Here is a 22,615-nt window from a genome sequence, read left to right on the forward strand (position 1 = left end):
CTTTCTTTCTTTCTTTCTTTCTTTCTTTCTTTCTTTCTTTCTTTCGACAAGGTCTCATTCTGCTGCCCAAGCTGGAATGCAATGGCACAATCATGGCTCACCGCAGCCTCAAACTCCTGGGCTCAAGTCATCCTCCCATCACAGCCTCCTGAGTAGCTAGAACTATAGGTGTGTGCCACCATGCCCGGCTAATTTTTACATTTTTTTTTTTGTAGAGATAAGGTCTTGCTACATTGTCCAGGTCCAGTTCAACCTCCCAAAGTGCTGGGATTACAGGCACAAGCACTGCACCAGTCAAAACTACAGTTTTTTAATGAAGGAAGCAGTAAAGCTCAGCAAGTTCATGCTCCATGTCCTGAAGAGCAGGAGGCATGCTGCCTCCTGAGAATAGTCTTCCTTCTCATCTGCATGGAAAGTTACCGTTCCTCCAAAACTCTGCTTAAAGTCGGCTGCTCTGGAAAGATGTCCTTGGCCCCTAGAGCCACGGGTTGAGTGCTCACAGTGCCTTTGTATTCCTGTAGGTATTAGGAGAATTGTCCCATGTCATCAGTAGTTATGACTTTATACATGCACCCTGTCCCCCAACCCATCGCTGACACATAAACTCTTTTGAGACGGGGGCACTGTTTTTTTTTTTTTTTTATTGTCTCCTGTCCTAACACAATGCATAGAAAAAATACTTGTTAAAACCTTGTTTCATGAACGAATGCCAAAGGCTGAATTCTTGAATTCTAGGGAAGTGTTCTAGAATAGTAATGACGGTGATGCTTACAGGACACTGTGATCCCTTCCCATAAGTGGACGCCTTGGATTTAACTAACTGTCCAGCATCATTTGGAGCACAGGGTGGAGAATTATACTGAGGAACCACACCCATGTCATTTGAATTGTCTACAAGACCCCTTGAAAGACTTTCCAGGACCATCACAAGGCTGCAAACTGCATTTGAAGAGCTGCTTCTGGGGCATTCTTTCCAAAAAGCCTTTTAGCAGGGCAGGGAGTGAAAGGTGAGGACAAGCCTGCTGTGCCCTGAAAAAGTGAGGCTTCTTGTTGTCATCTGGGCCATTCTCCCTCGGACTAGCTCCTCTCCCTGGCCTCCTCTGGTAACTAATGTCTTCCAGAAGCACTTCTTCCTCCAGGAATCTTGAATCTTAGTTGAGTGCTGTGAAGACAGTTCTGATTAATTGATACACTTAAGGTATACACTAGTGGTTGCTAACCTAATCCTCCCAGGAGACTACCTTTTTAAAGCATTGGAAGATTAAGGAGAATTTCAGATGCAGTAGCAATTTGAAGGGAAAAAAATGTTGGCCTCCACAGTGCCAGCTCCCTTGCCATGAGGGAGACATATTTGAGAGTCCTTCAGCTCCCTGTGGGCTGTACATCCAGGCAAGAAAGTCCAGATCTTGCATCTGAGCTGGCAACTGAAGGAAGAGAACTTGAATCAGCACAGTAGTCAGAATACTGCTTGAGGGCAGTTTTGCTGAAACTAAAAGGAATAATTTTATCTGGAACAGTCTCTCTGCACATTCTCTTTCCCCTGTGGCAGTTGCGATGTTAGATTAAGTCTATGTATATGTGGGGCAGAAGCGAAGTACAGGAGGAGGTGGAGAGAATGGTGGAAGCAAAGGCTCCCACTAAACACACATGTATGTCAGTTTTACCAGGTGCTCTGCTGAAAGCGGTAGGATGAACACCTTCCACACAGGCTGCATTCCTCCCGAGGAAACTGAAGAGTATAACCTCACCGGGAAACTCCTCCCAAGGCTTTGGCTCTGCAGGAAGCTCCTGGCTGTTTTTCAGATGTGTTTGTTGCAGGAGGAGGTATGGAGGTTGGGCAAGGCAGAGCTGGAAGGGCTGGCCCAGACTGTCCCTCTCAGACAAGTCTAGACTCAGTACTGTCATCCGACCTGGAAATGAGGTCTGGTAGGAATGTCCAGGCAGAAAAGCTGCTCTTCCTGGGAAACTTGTCAGCTTTAAATCACCTAGAGAAATTCTAGGGTGGAGGCCCAGCTTGGTACCCTTAAGGTAGCTGCAAATAAGGGGTGAAAGAAATCATGCCGAGGTCAAGTTAAAAAGAAGTTAGTCAAAATGAAAAACACAACGTCTGCATCTAGAGTTTCTGTAGCACCTATTGATCAGATGGGTCAATGTGTTCTTCCAGGGTAATGCTTGGAAGCCTCCACAGGCTTTTTCTCCATCAGGCTGCTTGACTTCATTCTATTTTTTAAGGCTAGATTCTTATGGCCCTAGACCTTTAGTCTGGCTGCCAGGATTACTGGACTGGAGCCTCGCTATTGACTATTTGAATTTTCAGTAAAAATATCCCTGTGTCTCCAGATTATACATTTTTCTACTCTTATTTTAAAAGGAGCTTCTTGCCTCTGTCTCTCTAGATTTAGGTATAGAATTTTCCTACCTCAATATGAAATTCTTACAGATTCTAACACCAGAACATTCAAGGTCATCTAAAGCCTCCAAAGGAGACCATCCCCAAGTAGGGTTGTGGGTGGATCCAAGGTCTTATTTAGCAGCTCCTTTTTTTTCCAGGGCACCACCTACCAAACAGAAAGGCCATTTTCCAAATAGTCTTGACGCTTCCCCACTAAGCGCCTCCTTCTGGATTGATTTGGCAAACAGTATCTAAGTACCCTTCATGTGCCAGCCACTTTGCTAGACATTGGGAATACATATACAGTAAGACCAGAGAGAGGAAACAGCAAGCCTGAAGCTTCTTTTCTCTGCTCAGAGTAGAGGACTGAGCATAAAATCTGATATTAACTTTTTTTTTTTTTTTTGAGACAGAGTCTCGCTATGTCGCCCAGCCTGGAGTGCAGTGGCATGATCTCGGCTCACTGAAGCCTCCGCCTCCCATGTTCAAGCAATTCTCCTACCTCAGCCTCCCAAGTAGCTGGGACTATAGGCATCCACCACCATACCTGGCTAATTTTTTTTGTATTTTTAGTAGAGTTGGGCTTTCACCCGCCAGGCTGGTTTTGAACTCCTGACCTTGTGATCTGCGCACCTCGGCTTCCATAAGTGCTGGGATTACAGGTGTGAGCCACCATGCCCGGCCTTGACATTAGCTCTTAAAGATAGCCAATAGTTTTACTTCCTCAGATTTTTTATTTTATTTTATTTTTTGAGATGAAGTTTCACTCTTGTTGCCCAGGCTAGAGTGCAATGGCGCAATCTCGGCTCATGGCAACCTCCGCCTCCCGGGTTCAAGTTATTCTCCTGCCTCAGCCTCCCAAGTAGCTGGGATTACAGGCATGCACCACCAAGCCCAGCTAAGTTTTTGTATTTTTAGTAGAAACAGCATTTCTCCATGTTGGTCAGGCTGGTCTCGAACTCCTGACCTCAGGTGATCCACTGCCTCAGTCTCCCAAAGTGCTGGGATTACAGGCGTGAGCCACCGTGCCTGGCTTCCTCAGATTTTTCTAGGGCTCACTTCCTACCATCACAGCAATCAGTCTTCTGAGTGTTGCCCCAGTGACAACTAAGCCAAACTCTGTTGCAATTTTTTTTTTTTTTTTTTTTTTTTTTTGAGACGGAATCTTGCTCTGTTGCCCAGGCTGGAACACAGTCGTGCAATGTTAGCTCACTGCAACCCCCGCCTCCCAGGTTCACCCAACTCTCCTGCCTCAACCCCCCAAGCAGCTGGGACGACAGGTGCCTGCCACCACACCCAGCTAATTTATTTTTAGAAGAGACGGGGTTTCACCATATTGGCCAGCCTGGTCTCAAACTCCTGACCTCATGATCCTCCCGCCTCAGCCTCCCAAAGGCTGGGATTACAGGCGTGAGCTACCACACCCGGCCTGTTGCAATTTTTCTCCTGGCACAAATACATATCTTTGATCCTGGGGGAAAGGTGTGAAAGCAGAGGAACCAGGTCGTGGGGAAGGCCAAGCCACCCCATGCACTCTGCCTGTAATTTGGCAGTGCCACCATCTGTTGGTTTTTTCATATGTCCAAAGTCTGCAACTGCAGTCTTCATGTCCTTCCCTTTCCCTGCAGAAAGGGATCAGGAATATACAACTATGCTAAAGCCAGCCTGAGAGTCTTGACCCACTTTTCAGAGTTTTCAGACCAGTGCAGCTGAAGCTGCTATCCTGCAGCTGTGCCTTTAAGAGAATCATGTAGGCAGCTGAGTTCATCTTTCTCTGAGCCGCTGCGGGGAAGGTGTGGTCTTTGTTTCTGAACATTTTTCTTATATTACCATTTTTCTTATATTGAAGACTTGGAGGAATTATTGCAAAACAGCTCACCTTCTCTCTTCCCTAGGGAACACAGGTTGAAGGAAACGTCAAAGTCTTAAAGAGTCATTACATTCAGAGCAAGAGCAATAAATAGGCATTTATATTCCCTTCCTTTACAGTTGGTACCAGTCTTCAGTTCTCAGCCCCTAGGCCCCTGACATGGGGCACTATTCTGTACAGTTCCAGAAACCGACAACAGCCATTCAGCAGGAGTGTTGAAACTGCAGAGCGTTCTCCACTGCTCTTCATTGTGGCTGTGTTTGGAAAGTCAAGAGTTAGACCACAAAATGCTAATCCTCAGAACTTGGTCTTGGACCTGGTTATAAATCTCATTCCTGCAACTCTGAACAATGTGATCGTTAGGAGAGTTACTTAATTTTTCTGAGTCTCAGTTTTTCTCATCTATAAAATGAAGTTAATAATAGTATGGACTTCATAGAATGGACGTGATGATTAAATTACTGAGTGCGTGTAATGTGTGTAGCACAATGCATGGTACATAACTAGGGCTCAAGGCAGGCACAGTGGCTCACGCCTATAATCCCAGGACTTTGGGAGGCCAAGGTGAGTGGATCATGAGGTCAGGAGATCAAGACCAATCTGGCCAACACAGCAAAACCCCATCTCTACTAAAAATACAAAAAATTAGCTGGGCATGGTGGCACATGTCTGTAATCCCAGCTACTCGGGAGGCTGAGGCAGGAGAATCGCTTGAACCCGGGAGGCAGAGGTTGCAGTGAGCCTGGCGCCACTGCACTCCCACCCAGGCAACAGTGTGAGACTTTGTCTAAATAAATAAATACATACATAGGGATCAACAAATGGCCAAAAATGTGTTGTTGGTCTAGGGTGGGAGAGAGTAATATCCCTTTGACTGTCATTACCTATTGACTGGGAGGATTGAGAAGGCAACAATGTTGCCTATTTGCTGTACTTGGCTCTACTTAATTTTTTTTTTTTTTTTTTTTTGAGACAGAGTCTCACTCTGTTGCCCAGGCTGGAGTGCACTGGCACAATCTCAGCTCACTGTAACATCGGCCCCCAGATTCAAGCAATTCTCCTGCTTCAGCCTCCCAAGTTGCTGGGATTATAGGCATGCGTCATCATGCCCAGCTAATTTTTTGTATTTTTAGTAGAGACAGGGTTTCACCACATTGGTCAGGCTCACGTGACCAACCTGACCTCACATGATCTAACCGCCTCAGCCCTGCAAAGTGCTGGGATTACAGGCCTGAGCTACCACACCACGCTACTTTATTCTTGCTTCGTTGTTTGCCTGCTGCTCTCACCAAATTATAAAGCTCATTGAGGACATGAACTAAGATCCTGTGGCTAGCAGGGTCTTTCTACATAGTAGATAGTCAATAAATATTTGTAGATGGATGCATGGATATTTTTTCAACTGACTAGTTGAATATCACTTCTGATACATATGGGTATCGGTGCCTAGGAAATACATAATCCAAGGCTAGGAAGACATGAGCTTAATATTTACTAACATTTTCTCTTACCTGCCACCTGTTTCTCTTGAGACATTAAATCCAAAGGCTTTAGATCCTGCTGCTTTGCATGGCTGGGTTAGATTGCATATGAGAATTTTGCAAAGCAAAAAAGATACATCACACCAATTTGCCTCTCACTTTATGGTCCTCTCAAAAAGCTTTCAAGCCAAAAATCCCTCAGCAGTAATTATGTGTAAGGTAAAGAAATTAAGAGCTCCGGCTAGGAAGACGTTAAATTAGTCTCTGGAATATCGTAAAGGACATATATGCAAGGTTCTATCCTTCCCCTGGATTTCTTTCTGGCTCCTTGCTACAGGCTCTGAGGAGAACAAGCTCTCATACAGGAGTTTCCCCTTGAATATTGGAAGAAGATACATTAAAATCTGGTTATGAATCACAGCAGGGTGCTTTGAATTCAGTTATTTCCCCATGCACAATGGTGTGTCTACAAGGTATCAGTCCTGAAGACAACAAAAACCTCTAATATAGAGTTTTTAAGGCACAGAGTCCCTAAGTAATAAAAATCTGCAAGGCCCAAACAACCTAGGAGATATCTTTATTCCCTGCCATCAGCAATCCAGAGAATGTCTTCTGTGCTTCCCCGTCCTGATCTCTTAGGAATCACTGTGAATGTGAGAGCTTGGGAAAGGCAGGTGGTTGATGAATATGAGTGGGTTATTATAGTCCAAGGTGGATATATTTAAAAAATGAGTCTGTTTGAAAAGGAAGCAAAAGCCCAGCCTGGTGTGTAATGACCCTGAGGGAATCAGAATCCCAGAGAATCCAGAGTGGGCTTTGTTTGTGGGTTTTATTTAGTTTGTTTGTTTTTGAGATGGAGTCTGGCTCTGTCACCCAGGTTAGAGTGCAGTGACGCAATCTCGGCTTGCTGCAACCTCTACCTCCTGGGTTCAAGCAATTCTCCTGTCTCAGCCTCCCGAGTAGCTGGGAGTACAGGCACCTGCCACCATGTCAGCTAATTTTTGTATTCTTAATAGAGACAGGGTTTCACCACGTTGGCCAGGCTGGTCTCGAGCTCCTAACCTTAAGTGATTTGCCCACTCAGCCTCCCAAAGTGGTGAGATCACAGGCGTGAGCCACTATACCCAGCCTTTGTGGGTTTTTTTTTGTTTTTTTGTTTGTTTTCTTGTTTTGTTTTTGTCTTGCTTTGTCACCCAGGGTGGAGTGCAGGGGCATCATCATAGCTCACTGCAGCCTTGATATCCCAAGCTCAAGAGATTCTCTGGCCTCAGCCTCCTGAGTAACTGGGACTACAGTTGTGTGCCACTACACCCAGACGATGTTTTGTTTTGTTTTGCTTTTAGTAGAGACAAGGTCTCGCTGTGTTTTCCAGGCTGATCTCGAACTCCTGGGCTCAAACAATCCTCCTATCTCAGCCTCCCGAAGTGCTGGTATTACACACACAAGCCAGCCAGTTGGCCTGTGTTTGTTTCAATAGAGCAATATGACTAGGAAAAGTTTCTCAGTGACCTCTGTAGATTTACTGCTTGAAGGAAAAAGCCTGTCATATAATGATGAGACTTCCTCTTTCATCGAGGAAAGTGTCTACCTTCAGGAAGGCCCAGAAGGCTATAACGAGACTCTGCCTCCCCCGTGAGCATGGTGAAGTGGTTGCCCTTCCCATCTTCCAAAGTCATCTTCCTCTGGGAAGCTCTGCCCAGCTGACCCCATTTAGCTTGTTCACCAGATCACCCCAGGAAGCTCTTAACCCTCACCCACTAGAACATGGGGCACCCACATGGCCCAGGGTTTCCCTCCAAAGATTTCACCATGTCCCCACAAGCAGGCTTGTGTCTGACAGGTGTTCTCAGTGGGGAAGGCAGAGCTTGGAAACAGCGGCCATGGCGCACATCTCTAATAATAATGGATCCCCTTTCCCAGGTTGTCACCTCCTCATGCCCCGTCCCAGGGAGGCTTCTCAGATACACTCATTGAAGTGACCTTTTCCCCTCCAGGAACCCCTATCTCCTAACCCTGCTTTCCTTTTTCTGACAGAAATTGTCAACTTTGACACAATTTATTTTTATTTATGTGCTTTCTGTCTTCTTTCACAAGACTGTAAACTTTAAGAAGGCAGGGATTTTTGTCTATCTTGTTCTCTTATACCAGCACCTAGAACAGTGTATGGCACATGGGAAGTACTCAATAAACATTCTTGGAATTAGTGGCTACTGAGCGGTAGTGCTTTGCATTGATCACAACCTCCAAGCTAACCCTGCAAGTGAATGTTGGCCTCCCCAGAAACCCGAGAGTCCTCCCCATGCAGGGGTTCGGTGTCCTAAAAGGATATGTTTTCATGGCTGTTGTGTTAGTGAGGGAGTCATTCTGCCTGGTTAAAAATCTCAGAATATATGATATGTTTCCTTCTTTCTTTTTTTCTTTTCTTGAGGCAGAGTCTCGCTCTGTCGCCCAGGCTGGAGTGCAATGGCGTGATCTCAGCTCACTGCAATCTCCACCTCCCAGATTCAAGCGATTCTCATGCCTCAGCTACCCAAGTAGCTGGGATTATAGGTAAGCACCACCACACCCAGGTAATTTTTGTATTTTTAGTAGAGATAGGGTTTCACCACGTTGATCAGGCTGGTCTTCAATGCCTGACGTCAAGTGATTTGCCTACCTCAGCCTCCCAAAGTGCTGGAATTACAGGTGTGAGCCACCATGCCCGGCCTTCTATTTCTTTCTTAAACCCAAACCATTAAAAGAACCAGACTCACCCTCTTCTTCCCCCTTTTCTCCTTGTTGGCTTTGCTTTTGTCGAGAGGTCTACAGAAAGAAGTCAGTCCCTTCACTCTGCCGCAATGCCTAGACTCATGTGTGCCTCACTCTTGTCCCTTGTCTTAGGCTAATGTCTGATCTGGGATCTCTCTCTGCCTCTCATTCTCTAGTCTTTGCTCCCAGACTAAAGAGGATGGCCATAGAAAACCACAGAACCTAACTACACGTGCATTCTTGCTTTGAACGGTTACTTAGTCCTGCCCACAATGCTGTTTGCCTCTGCTGTTGGACTTGAGGCTGCTGCCCAAGACAGTTCATCTCCTCCAGCTTCCCGGAGCCCCTTCCTCACCCTTTCCTGCTGTCCCATCCTCAGCCTCCCCTCCAACTTTGTCAGGAAAGTCAAAGCCATTAGGCACACTCCAGGTTTTCCCTCTGCCCTGCTTTACTCTTCCACACATCACTCGCCTTTCAAGCAATTCCCTTTTGCTTCTTGCTCCAAGGAGCAGAGTCTGCCCAGCCTCCTGGTCTCATCATTCTTATCATTCTCCAGGACTCCTGACACCTCGGCTCTTGCTCGCATCCCCGCTGGCGATCCTCAAGGGCTCCCTGGTATCTCCAGTCTCTCATATTTTCCTCATTCTCTCCCCTTTGCCCAGAAACATACACAGATGTCCACCCTAAAAATTCTTCACTGAACCTTGCTGCACACATATTCTATTTGCTTTTCACCTTGACAGAGAGTCTTCTCAAAAAAGCACCTTCACTTTCTCAAACCACAGTCTCTCCTCAACCACCTGCTATGTGGCTGCTACTCTTGGTACTCTACAAAAATGGCTTTTCCAAAGATCTCCAGTGACTTTGTAATTGCCACATCCCAAGGCCTTTCCTCAGTTTTGGAAAAGTCCTGTCCCATGTTTTCTTCTCGTAGCATGTCTGCCTCTGCTCTGACTGTCATGGCCTATCTTGGCTCATCTCTCGCCTTTCTGACAGATTCAGCTTTGACTCTTACTTGCTCCCCATTCTTCTCTCTACAAACTTGCTCTTGGTGGCCATCCCCTCTCAGCACATACAATTCCCTTGTCGCAGCCTCCCGAGTCGCTGAGACTACAGGCACACGCCAGCACGCCTGGCTAATTTTTGTATTTTTAGTAGAGATGGGGTTTTGCCATGTTGGCCAGACTGGTCTTGATCTCCTGACCTCAGGTGATCTACCCGCCTCAGCCTCCCAAAGTCCTTGGATTACAGGTGTGAGCCACCGCGCCTGGCTTATTTATTATTGACAGGGTTTCACTCTGTCATCCAGACTGGAGTGCAGTGACATGTTTACAGCTCACTGCAGCCTCGACCTCTTGGGCTCAAGTGATCCTCCCACTCAGCCGGAAGTAGTTGAAACTACAGGTGCACACCACCACACCTGGCTCATGTTTGCTTTTTCTGTAGAGATGGTGTTTTGCCATGTTGCCCAGGCTGGTCTTGAGCTCCTGAGCTCGAGCAATCTGCCCGCCTTAGCCTCCCAAAGTATTGGGATTACAGGTGTGAGCCACTGTGACCAGCCTGATCATAGTTATATTTTTGATAGCTAATTTCCCCAACTCCAGTCCCAGTCATATTAGTGCTCAATATACTTGTGATTATGCTATTTTGCTTCTCAAAGACTTTCAATAGCTCTTCGTTGCCTTGGGAGCAAAACACAAATTCATGAGCCTGGTGTTCAAAGTGTCTTCATGGTAGAGGTCCTAATCTATATATCCAGGTTTATTTCTGTGAACCCTCCACTGTAGTCAACTTAATCTACTTGCCACTCCCCAGACACACCTCTGCCACTATCTCTTCCTGGAATTCTTCCCATCTTGTCAAAATGCTACCCATCTTATAAACCCTATGTCAAATATTTGCGTATATTTTATTGTTCCTGTGGAATTGTGTGTTCCCTGAAGACAAACAGAGTATCTTTCACATTCGTGTGTTCCATGGGCACCTTGCCCATGGTAGGGGAAGGGGGAAAATTAGCATTTATTGAACGCCTCCCATGTGCCAAAGATAGTGGAAATTGCTTTACATATGCTATCTCATTAAATCCTAAGAGCAACTCTATTCAGTAGGGATTACTATTCTAATTTATTGATCATAAAATTGAGGTTCAATGGCGTGATTTTTCTAAGGTCACAAAGCTAGTTATTGGTAGAGTCAAAATTTGAACCTAAGAGCTATCTAACAATAAATACATTTGAGGAAGGAAGAAGCAAATAATTATGCTCATAAAGGATGAATCACAAAAGAAATACAAATGGCTAAAAAACATGTTGGAAAATTCAGGCTCACTCATCAACTTTCAAACAGTAATGTTTTTTACCAATCAAAAGTTATTAAATATACTGGCCACGCATGATGGTGCACGCCTATAATCCCAGCACTTTCGGAAGCTGAGACAGGTGGATCATTTGAGGTCAGGAGTTCCAAACCAGCTTGGCCAACATGGCAAGACCCTGTCTCTACTAAAAATGCAAAGCTTAGCCAGGCGTGGTGACATGCGCCTGTAATCCCAGCTACTTGGGAGGCTGAGGTAGGAGAATCACTTGAACTGGGAGGCAGAGGTTACAGTGAGCTGAGATCATGCCACTGCACTCCAGCCTGGGTGACAGAATGAGACTCCATCTGGAAAAAAAAAAAAAGTGATTAGTATGCAATAATATGCTGGCAAGTGTTGGGGAACAGGGACAATTTGCGCTATTGGTAGAAGCAAAATTGGATAATCTCTGAAAGGCAATCTGACCTTTGAAGGTGTGCAGAGCCTTTGACCTAATTAACTCTACTTCTAGAAATGTATCCTGGGGAAGCAGCAAGAGATGCATAAAAAGTATTTCTAATTAAGGATGCTTATCTTGGCATGGAAAACCAGAAACAGGCTGAATGTCCAACAATTGGTGTTTATTAAACATACTGTGCTCACACTTATCATCGAACCCAGTATAGCAATAAAAAAATATTATAAAAAGATACTTCATGACATGGGAATATGCTTATAATGTATTAAGTAAAAATATAAATCAAGTGGCAAAACAGCATTGCAATATAATGTTTAGAAAATTATGAATATAAAATGACTCAATGGATATATTCTAAAATGTCTAATGTTTATTTCTAGAGGTGGGTTTTATTTGCATTTTGTTTATTGATATTTTCAAACTTTCCATGCTGAGTGTACAATACTTTTTAAAAATTGGAGCCAGGGCAAGGCGGGGTCAGGGGGAGAGGGGAGAATGTGTTGATATTAACTATGCTTCCTAGGATCAGAACAATCAAAACCCATCAGATATGAGGCCTTCTGAAGGGAGTGCCATCCACTGCTCAGCCCCTGCAACACCACACTCTTGGGCTAGGCAAGCTTCTGGAACAGTGGGAAGTGCGGGGGTGAGAGCGCAAGCGCCTCACCTCAGTCTCCAGTTCTGCTGCCTGTCAGGACAGCAGCCAAGGGCCTGTTAGGAGGCATCATGGTGGTGCCTAGCTGATGGCTGAGACCCCAAGAGAGCCTTCAGTGTAGGAAGCCACTGAAACTCAAAGCTGAGGAAGAAACACAGGTGCAGATTCCAGAGGAGAAGTTCACATATTCACCTCCTGGAATGCTGCATGGTTTGTGGTCAACCTCACTGCCTGAGGAGCAGAGCAGGCTTGAAGCCAAGTGAGAACACAGCCTGGGCATGAGTCATGGGAGATGGGAAAAAAGCATAGCAATCAACAGAGACTTCAGCTGAAACCAAGTGTAGGAGTTGACAGAAATGAGGGTGGAGATACAGACTGGCAAGGACTGACTTCGAAAAAGAACCTGTTTTTCCAGCCTGGGACCTGGATGTTTTTAAAGTCAGACTGCCTTCTAGAGTAGATCTAATTCTTGCCTTTACCAAAAGCAGGAATTTTTTAGGTCTTATGTAACCCACACAAAGCCATTGGTTGTTGCTTTTTTAAAAACAAATTCTGGTTATAAGAAAATGCTCAACTGAACAATAATATACATATGATTCAGCCTTGTGGTAACTTTTTTTTTGAGAATGAGTTTTGTTCTTGTTGCCCAGGCTGGAGCACAATGACACGATCTCAGCTCACTGCAACCTCCTCCTCCAGGGTTCAAGAGATTCTTCTGCCTTAGCCTCCCGAGTAGCTGGGATTACAGGTGCCTGCCAACATGCCTGTTTAATTTTTGTATTTTTAGTAGAGACAGGGTTTTGCCATGTTGGCCATGCTGGTGATCCACCTGCCTCAGCCTCCCAAAGTGCTGGGATTACAGGTGTGAGCCACCATGCCCAGCCAGTGGTAACTTTTTAATACCTGCAAATCCCCTGACTTGATTATTCACATCTGTCTTCCAAGGTAGACTAGCAACGGCCGGGTCTCTTTCTGACAGATCAAAAAATAAAATACAATTAAAAACCTGAGAAATTAAAATCTTGCTTCCATAGCCTGACCATGTTGAAAGGTGATACTATAAAGGTCTACCTCACTAGTTGATTTATTGCTCAAGTGCAGTTCTCAATCCTCAATTCTTTTTTTTTTTTTTTTTTTTTGAGACAGAGTCTGGCTCTGTTGCCAGGCCTGAGGGCATCTTTGCCCACTGCAGCCTCCACCTCATGGGTTCAAGTGATTCTCCTGCCTCAGCCTCCTGAGTAGCTGGGATTACAGGTACACATCACCATGCCTGGCTAAATTTTGTACTTTTAGTAGAGATGAGGTTTCACCATATTGGCCAGGCTGGTCTCGAACTCCTGACCTCAAGAGATCCACCTGCCCGGGCCTCCCACAGTGCTGGGATTACAGATGTGAGTCACTGCGCCCAACCCCCAGTTTTGTGAAATTCCATATGACAATATGTTTTCTGGGAAGGCCAAAGCTGTGATTTGGTAGAAGGAGTGTAGGACTTAGAGCTGGAAGAGCTGCCAACCACCTCACTCTGCAAACCATTCCACTACAGTGAAAGCGTGAGTTCTAACTCCACATTTGAGAGAGCTGCTTGACCTCTTGAGCCATGGTCTCCTTGTGTATAAAGTGGAGTTCACTCTTCCAACAAATATCTGTTGAGCACCTATGGTATGTCAGACATTGTGCTAGGCACCAGCGACACAATGAGCCCTTCCAGCCCTCAGAGGGATTGTCAAACCATGGCCATGGACTGTCTTTGAACCACACAAGTTAAAAATGTTTCTTATATTTTTGAATTTGTGAAAAAAATAAAAAAGAATGTCTTGTAATTCGCAAAAATGTACATAAAATTCCAGTATCACTGTCCATACATAATCTATTGTTGGAACACAGCCTCATTCATTAGTCTACGCATTGTCTATGGCTGCTTCCAGACTGCAGTGGCAGAGCTGAGCGGCTGCAACAGAGACCATATGGCCCCCAATGCCAAAAGTACTTACTATCTGGCTCTTTACAGAAAAAAAAAAAAAATTGGGTGACCCTTAGACTAAAGGAAAAAAACAAGGTAATTGCAGACTCAGAAAAGTTCTATGACATTTAAAAGGTGGGAACTGGGTGCAGTGGCTCATGCCTATAATCCCAGCACTTTGGGAGGCTGGGGTGGGCACATCACTTAAGGCCAAGAGTTCAACACCAGCCTAGACAACATGGTGAAACCCCTCTCTACTAAAAATACAAAAATTAGCTGGGCATAGTGGCTGAGGCAGGTGAATCACTTAAATCCAGGAAGTGGAGGCTGCAGTGAGCTGAGACTGCGCCACTGCACTCCAGCCTGGGTGACAGAGCCAGACTCCATCTCAAAAAAAAAAGAAAAGAAATTTAAAACTTGGGAGGGTGGGATTTTTCAAGGCTGTTATGAAGGTGGAAATTAAAGCTCCTAAAGAGGACACTCTGTTAACTTCCACAACTAGAGTATTTCTAGGTCCTGCTGGGCCAACCTGGTGCCAACCAGCTGAAAATAACAGGTGTGTCCAGAACATCACTGCTTCCTGCCCTCCCATCCCGCTCAAGTCCTGCCGATGCTCTGTGCTGCGCTCTCAGGCTGCCCTCTGGGGATACACCTGTGTGTGTGCCAAGGATGCTGCTTCCACTACACCAGTGGTGTAGGTGCCAACATGGAGTTATGTGCCAACATGGTGCATGCCCTCACATTCACGGAGATGCTCTGCTGCACAGCGGGGTGAGGACAATGACCCTCTCCTCCATTCAATATCCCTGAAGTTACTTTGGAACCTAAGCAGATAGCTGTGATCTTTGTCTTTCTGTGGAAATGGCTCCTTTAGTCCTTCCCTACAGCCACCTGCCACTGGACTGGACTACAAGGTCAGTGATTGGCACTGCCTTTTCTCTATGCAAAATTCTTTCCCTGCTTCCTCTCTCCCTACGTTGGCTTCCCCACTTCTTCTCCCATGCAAATGCCCCAGGCAAATGGATGCCTATACGGACAAATGAAGCAGTGGTTCCTCTAGCTTTGTAATCTGTTATATAATTAATATGATACGGCATTATCACCACTTCCTAATCTCTCTCCCAGTTGGCCACACAGCCCCTTGTCTTTAGTCTACAACTCCCTCGCCCACAGATACACAGTAAGGTATTTGTTGATTTGATCTGATGGAGGCCCAGCAGGTCAGGCGGTCAATCCCAGCCTCCTTTGGCCCCTTCAAGTCACCAGACAGGACTAAGGCAGATCTGTGAGTGTATCAGTTCCAGGCCAGTCTCCAGGGCCCAGTGTGCCAGGGGGAGATCTGGGCGTCCGGGGAGGGACCATACAGCAGGATCAGAACCTCAAAGGAGGCTCCTGCATGCAGAGCATGCTAGCCTGCCCTGAGCTTCAGCTGGTAGCCCAGACATCCTGCCACTGCCACCAACCAGCGCTTCTTACAACCATTACTTAACTTTACCTGAGCTTCGAAAGCCCCCTGGACCTTGCACCTGTAGGTCCTGGCTCAGTTAGCACCTTTCATTTTTCTCTCCCTACTTGTGCTTGAGCTTCCTACCCCCAACTAAAAAAAAAAAAAGTCTTCAGCTACCTTCTTTAGCTCAAAAACTCCTCAGCTTGCATGAGAGAGGGGTTAGGAAGAACAACCCTGCTGTTCCGATGGGTTAACTGCAGTCTTTCCCAGGCTGGCTTCCTCCCCTCACTGTGAGAGGCCCATGCCACCAAGGTCCCAGCATGGTTCAAGGCTCAAGCCCACTTACCCACCATGGCAGCTGGCATCACGGCTTGGCTCCAAGCTCTACTGGAGCAGAACAAAAGGTGAGGAGACAGGTGGAAAGCGGAAGGGGCAATTTTTTTTTTTTTTTTTTTAAGATGGAATCTTGCTCTGTTGCCCAGGCTGGAGTGCAGTGGCACAATCTCAGCTCACTGCAAGCTCTGCCTCCCAGTTCAAGCAATTCTCCTGCCTCAGCCTCCCAAGTAGCTGGTATTACAGACGCAGGCCACCACCCCCGGCTAATTTTTTTGTATTTTTAGTAGAGATGGGTTTCACCATGTTGGTCAGGCTGGTCTTGAACTCCTGACCTCGTGATTGGCCTGCCTTGGCCTTCCAAAGTTCTGGGATGACAGGCATGAGCCAGCACGCCCGGCCAGGAGCAGCTATTAGCACACATCACTCTATCTCTTGGTGGGCTCAGAAACTGAGGTGGGCCCAGACTAAAGGGAAAAGGCATCCAGTGACCATTAGGTGGGAAGACAGAGGGTGGTGGCGGCAGGACGGCAGGCCAGTGCTGCGCCCTTCAGCAGGCTGCTGTCTATGTTCTTCATTTCTGTGCCTTTAAGGAGGCAGGAAAGTAATAACAAAGGGACAGAAGACAATGCACACACAGGACTGCCAAGCAATCCTTCTCTGCTTATCCTTCCAAGCATGTGATGTGTCCAACTCCCTTGCCCCTCTGTCCCTCCTAATCCAGGGTAGGATTATTTTAAGTAAGTGAAAAATGTCTTTGACCATGTAAGGCCTTCTGTAACTCTGAAACCTGTTTTGTAAGAGTCTATGCTCATTTTAATTTAATTGGCAAACTTGGAATTGCTCACACTGTTTTCTGATTCTCTAAGATTAATAAAAATGTATGCAAAATGTTTTGGGGAATTAGTAAACTGTGGTGCTCTGTGCCCCTACAGCAGTGCCCTTAAAAAGCAAGCTATCTGAGGTTGGTGATCCGGCAAGCATCAGAACAATTCTCCCATTGGGTGGGAAGTTGGAATGGGTGGCTTCCAAGGTTCCTACTAACTCTAAGCTCTTATGACACTAAGGTTAATGGACGCTGAAATGCAGGCCAAGAAAAACCATCTAACGTGAGGGGTTAAAAAAAGACTTGACAATGTGTTTTTCCCAGAACACGGTGAGCCCAAACATTTCTAGCTGGAGCTGCCATCAAAGAATGTGTTTGCAAACCAGTCAGAATTTAAAGTAAACTTCAACAGGCAAATGATAAACCTTCCCTAAAAAGGTAATCACATGGAGAATGACCAGATTTTGGATGTGGTCCGAAATGCTTTCACATTTTTAACTCCAAATGGGCTGAGGCACTTGCTTTGGGGGCCAAAAATATGAAAAGTTAGGATGAGGCCGGGCGCGGTGGCTCAAGCCTGTAATCCCAGCACTTTGGGAGGCCGAGGCAGGTGGATCACGAGGTCAAGAGATCGAGACCATCCTGGTCAACATGGTGAAAACCCGTCTCTACTAAAAATACAAAAAACCAGCTGGGCGTGGTGGCGCATGCCTGTAATCCCAGCTACTCAGGAGGCTGAGGCAGGAGAATTGCCTGAACCCAGGAGGCGGAGGTTGCGGTGAGCCGAGATCGCGCCATTGCACTCCAGCCTGGGTAACAAGAGCAAAACTCCGTCTCAAAAAAAAAAAAAAAAAAAAAAAGTTAGGATGATTGCTTCCTACTCAGCAGGCAGCCACAGGAAACCTGTGAGAAATAAAGTACGTGGTGGCCACTCCGAAAAGCCGGCCAACTCCTGAGGATTGTGGTGCGGGAAGAAAGGAGCATAGAGTGGGCACGCTGCAGTCCCAGAGCCATAAGAACAGGAGGTCCTGGGGATACCAGGGCCTCTCAGTCCAGCTGCCAATGCCCTGGCCAGGGGGCAGTGTGAGGTGGTTTGCCGCCTTTCTTTCTCCCAGATGCTATTCCAGCCCAGTACAACACAACATCCGGAGCAGTCCTAATTCCTTTGAGGCTCAGACTAGTCAACCACATCAAATTCTACCTTTTATTGGGGTGTGGAGGAGCTTTGGTTTTTGGCTATCTATGCTTTAAATTTTTTTTCATTGTGAAATAGATCATATTACAAAAGAATGTGCATAACATATATGTCCAGCTTAAAGAGTAATAATAAAAACCAGACGCCCATGTCCACATCACCCAGCTTAAGGAATTGAATATTGCCAATACCTGTGAAGCTCCCTCCATGCCCAGGCTTCCCAAGTGTCTTGTTCTCCCTTCCCAAACCCCAAGGCAAACCACTGACCTGACAACAGGTGTTACTCATTCCCTGGCTTTCCTTTACAGTTTGAATCCATTTGTTGTGGATCCCTAACCAATAAACTCCTTAGTGGGGCCTTTTGTGAACTGTGTGTGATAAAGCCACGCTAATCGTAACCTTCTTGTTTTTTTGTTTTGTTTTGTTTTTTTGAGATGGAGTCTCGCTCTGTCGCCCAGGCTGGAGTGTAGTGGCGCGATCTTGTCTCATGGCAACCTTCACCTCCTGGGTTCAAGTGATTCTTCTGCCTCAGCCTCCTAAATAGCTGAGATTACAGGTGCCCACCACCACAACCGGCTAATTTTTTGTATCTTTAGTAGAGACGGGGTTTCACCATGTTGGCCAGGATGGTCTCGAACTCCTGACCCTGTGATCTGCCTGCCTCAGCTTCCCAAAGTGCTGGGATTACAGGCATGAGCCACTGCACCCAGCCAATTGTAACCTTCTTAATATGCTATCTTTGCTGAACGGTATTTTTGGAATTTGTTCATGTTGATGGGTGTAGCTGTAGTTTATTTGCTTTCTTTGCTATATGTGATTCCATTATGCCAAAATTACTTATTTATTCTACTACTTGTGAATATCTGGTTTGTTTACTTTTTTAGCTATTATAAACAAGGCTAGTATGCACATTCTTGTACATGTCTCCTGTAGAGTGTGTGCAAGAATTCCCCTGGGGCAGAGCTACTCGAAGTGTAGCAGCAGACTCACGGCTGGTGCCCAAACTGTCACTGCTTTACAACAAGCTCAAGAGCTTGAGCCAGGATGTAAAGCAGCCACATCATTCAATTCACCGTGTAGTTCAACTGCTACGTTTTTCATAGCAGGACTTCCTTTCAAAAGAACAATGGGTCTGGAAGCAGTAGCTCATGCCTATAATCTCAGCACTTTGGGAGGCTGAGGCAGGCTGATCATTTGAGCTCAGGAGTTCAAGATCCACATGGTGAAACCCCATCTCTACTAAAAATACAAAAATTAGCCAGGCGTGGTGGCACGTGCCTGTAATACCAGCTACTCAGGAAGCTGAGGCAGGAAGATCACTTGAGCCAGGGAGCCACAGGTTGGTCGTCACTGAGCCAGAACCGCACCACTGCACTCCAGCCTAGGCAACAGAGGAATAACCTGTCTCAAAAAAAAAAACCAACAGGTGAAACTGATGTCATTCTGGAAGAAGCACCTCAATTCCTCCTAACTCTGCTGCTTGGCAGGGCCCTTGGCATCCTCTACCCTTTCTCTTCACCTTCATCTGCCAATCTCTGGGCCCCCTCTCTCCCTCATCAGTGAAGACTTTGGCCCCTCAGCCTCTCAGTTTTGCTCAATAAAAACATGCTCCATGAATGAATGAATGAATGAATGATGTGTTCTTCCTAACCCACACATCCGCCTCAGGAGCTGCCATGTTCTTCCATGAATTCCACCTCCCCAGTTGATTTTTCCAGGGGGTGGGTAAGGGTCAAAGTCCTCCCCAGCCTTTTTCATCCTGGAACCAAGAAAAGGGGTCAGTGTGTCTCCAGTGTAAAAGCTATGATGTCATTCACCAGGGCTGGCAGCAGCCCTACGTACCACCTTGGGAGGAAGCTGCCTGCAGTGACAGAGGACAGAGTTGGGGCACAGAGAAGACGAGCAGCGACACGAGTCGGAGCAAGCATCCGGCCATGCCTGGTCCCTGACCCCTGGGCCCCTAGGCCTGGCTGTGTTGGTTTCTCAGCCCCATCTTGGCTTCTCCTTTTTGTCTAAGCTGGTTGAAATGGTTGTTTCACATCTGGAAAGAAACTGAATAAGACACTCAACTATAGGCCTAGTGAGCTGCAGAAAGCTGGAATCAAGGCTGCCCTTCGGACTGCAAAGCTGGTTATTACAAATATTTTTGGAGAATGTTGTTAATTCTTCAGATTGATGTTACTGCAAACAGCAAACTGAAACCAAAACCAAACGAAACAAAAACTCACAAGCAACTAGGAGATCTGAGGTTGCCATCTTGTCATAAAAGACGTTCCCATCTTTCTTGCCGCAGCTCAGGTATCGGCTGGACAGCTCTACCTGGCATGCACCTCACGACCACATATGCCTCCTCTCTAATCTCAGCTCATGACTTCCCAGGTCCTCTTTCCCAGGGGTTCCCACTGTGGTCCATCACTCTGTGTCACTTGACACCACCAGGAAGGCTATTTCCCCACATCCATGTAAAAGGACAGGGGAAAACAGCCAAACAGCACACAACTCCAGGAAGAACTGTTACCACCACCAGGGACAGCTAGGGATCTACCTTATAAAAGGAAGTGGGAGGCCGGGTACGGTGGCTCACACCCGTAATCCCAGCACTTTGGGGGGCCGAGGCAGATGGATCACCTGAGGTCGGGAGTTTGAGACCAGCCTGACTAACCTGGAGAAACCCTGTCTCTACTGAAAATACAAAATTAGCTGGGTGTGGTGGTGCTTGCCTGTAATCCCAGCTACTTGGGAGGCTGAGACAGGAGAATTGCTTGAACACAGGAGGCAGAGGTTGTGGTGAGCAGAGATCACAACATTGCACTCCAGCCTGGGCAACAAGAACAAAAATCTGTCTCAAAAAAAAAAAAAAAAAAAGGAAGTGGGGAAAAAGGAGTACATGAGAAGCTCTGAGAAACAGCAGGACTCTCCTCCCAAGGAACATGTAGTCTAGAAATCATTCTTTAAAGCTGGGTGGGCTGTAAAACCATTTGCCACAAAAATCAAAAGCCCTTTATGGGCATTTTGTCTGTGCCAATCCCACCTAAAGTGGACACTGAGCACAATTCCAGTCCCTCTCTTCATGCCTACGGAGGATAGGACAGATCAGCCGTTCATCCTTTTCCCCATCCCTAGATGAAAACGGCAATTATTCTTGAGTCGCCTGATCACAGCGGGTACAGTAGAGGGGCACCTAGATATGTCAGGCATTCCCATGTTTGAAGGTAAAGCTCAGAGAGGTTAACTGAATTATCCCAAGTCACACAGCCACTCAGTAACAGAACCCAGACCAGAAGTCAGAAACTCTAGTCTAGTGCTCGTTTCTCTCCACTGTGCTGCTTAGGAGCACTTCTCGAGCAATGCCTAAGACGTTTCAGAGTGTGAATTAGAATGTGAAACCAATAAAGTAACTACAATGTCCTCAGATATCAACATAACAGTCCTGGGACGTCTTGGGCATTTTGCCCCCCACCAGACATGCAAAGAAGTCCATGAGGGGCAATTGGACTCCTGTGGAACTGTAGGGCTCTGCTTTTCAAACCCCGGATCATGAAATCAACTTGTGGATTGAATAGCCTTTCTGAATAGAATATAAAATACCAACACTGTATCCTGTGGTAAAGTTAAATATTATTTCACCAAACCTTTGTTACCATGTGTATGTGTGTGTGATGTAAAAAGTTTGCTTTTTTTTTTTAAATGGTGGGTCGCTGTCAAAATGTTTTGAAAACCCTGATTTAAGGAATAACTTCTAGAGAAATTTTCAGCTGTGACAGTTCAATGCTTTTGTATTCCCTGCAGGTAGAAATTAATGCAAAAATATTATTTTTTTAATGTAGTAAACAAGATTCGGAAGCTATTTCAGTAAAGATCCAATTAACCAGAACACTCAGGGAATTTAACATCCTGGTTAATTGAATCTCTTTGTTAATGAGGACAAATTAAAACTTTTGTCAAGATACAGAGTCGTAGAACATTATGGGTGGAAGAGACCTTGGAAATCAGTATCCACCAACTCCCTCACTATCTTGTTAGCAGAAGCTAAGGCCCAGAAGGAGAAAGTGGCTTGCCCTGGGCCCTAAGGCTAATTGAGGGTTCAAGCCAAGACCTCAACCCGTAATTCACCTGTCCAACTCTCTTGTGAGACTGGGCTGAACCTTAGTGAAATCGTGCATAACCCTTGGGCTTGCTTCTTAAGATAAAAGCTCAGCTTTTAGCTTGTCCATTGCCATTTGCTTTTTCTCATAGCTCAGAGCAGTTGGTTTTACAGATCTTAGAATAAACCCCAAAGATCTGCTGGTGGCATCAAAAAGTTGGTGTGATTGAGCATCTTTCTCTCTCTCTCTCTGTCTCTCCTTTTCTTTGTCTTTGTTTGCTCTGATCTTTTTTCTTCACATATATTATTGGTTTTTGAGACACAGGGTGATAACCTTTTTGTAAAATATATTTTTTATATTGCTTGAGGCTATTTTCATTCTTGGAACTCCCTAAACCATTCCTGTGACCCGTTTCTGCCATTAAGCCACTATTTAATGAGTTCTGTCATATGGAAAATAAACCCTGGGAAACTGAAATGCATAGCCGTGTCCTTCGGTAGCATGCACTGTTCTCTTTCCACATGTGTTCACTGAACACATACACATAGTGTATCAGGCACTGTACCAGGCACTAAGGATGCAGCAGAGGACAAAACAGAAAAATCCCTGCCTTTAGGGAGCTTATGTTCTAATAGCAATAAATAAGCAGACATTAAACAAATAAGCAAATAAGCACATGATAGGTCAGGCGGCAATAAAGTCAAAGGAGTAAGGAAAGGCAAGCTAGAGGAAAATAGGGATTGCTGAGGGTAGGTGGCTACTATTTCATATGGAGTAGTCAAGGAAGGCCTTGGGAATCAAGAAGCAGGGGTCTGAAGAAAGCAAGGGCATGAGGCAGCTCACAGTCTGGGA

This window comes from Sapajus apella, unplaced genomic scaffold (assembly GCF_009761245.1).
Source record: "Sapajus apella isolate SASKATOON/1434 unplaced genomic scaffold, GSC_monkey_1.0 scaffold44, whole genome shotgun sequence".
NCBI classification, from domain to species: domain Eukaryota; kingdom Metazoa; phylum Chordata; class Mammalia; order Primates; family Cebidae; genus Sapajus; species Sapajus apella.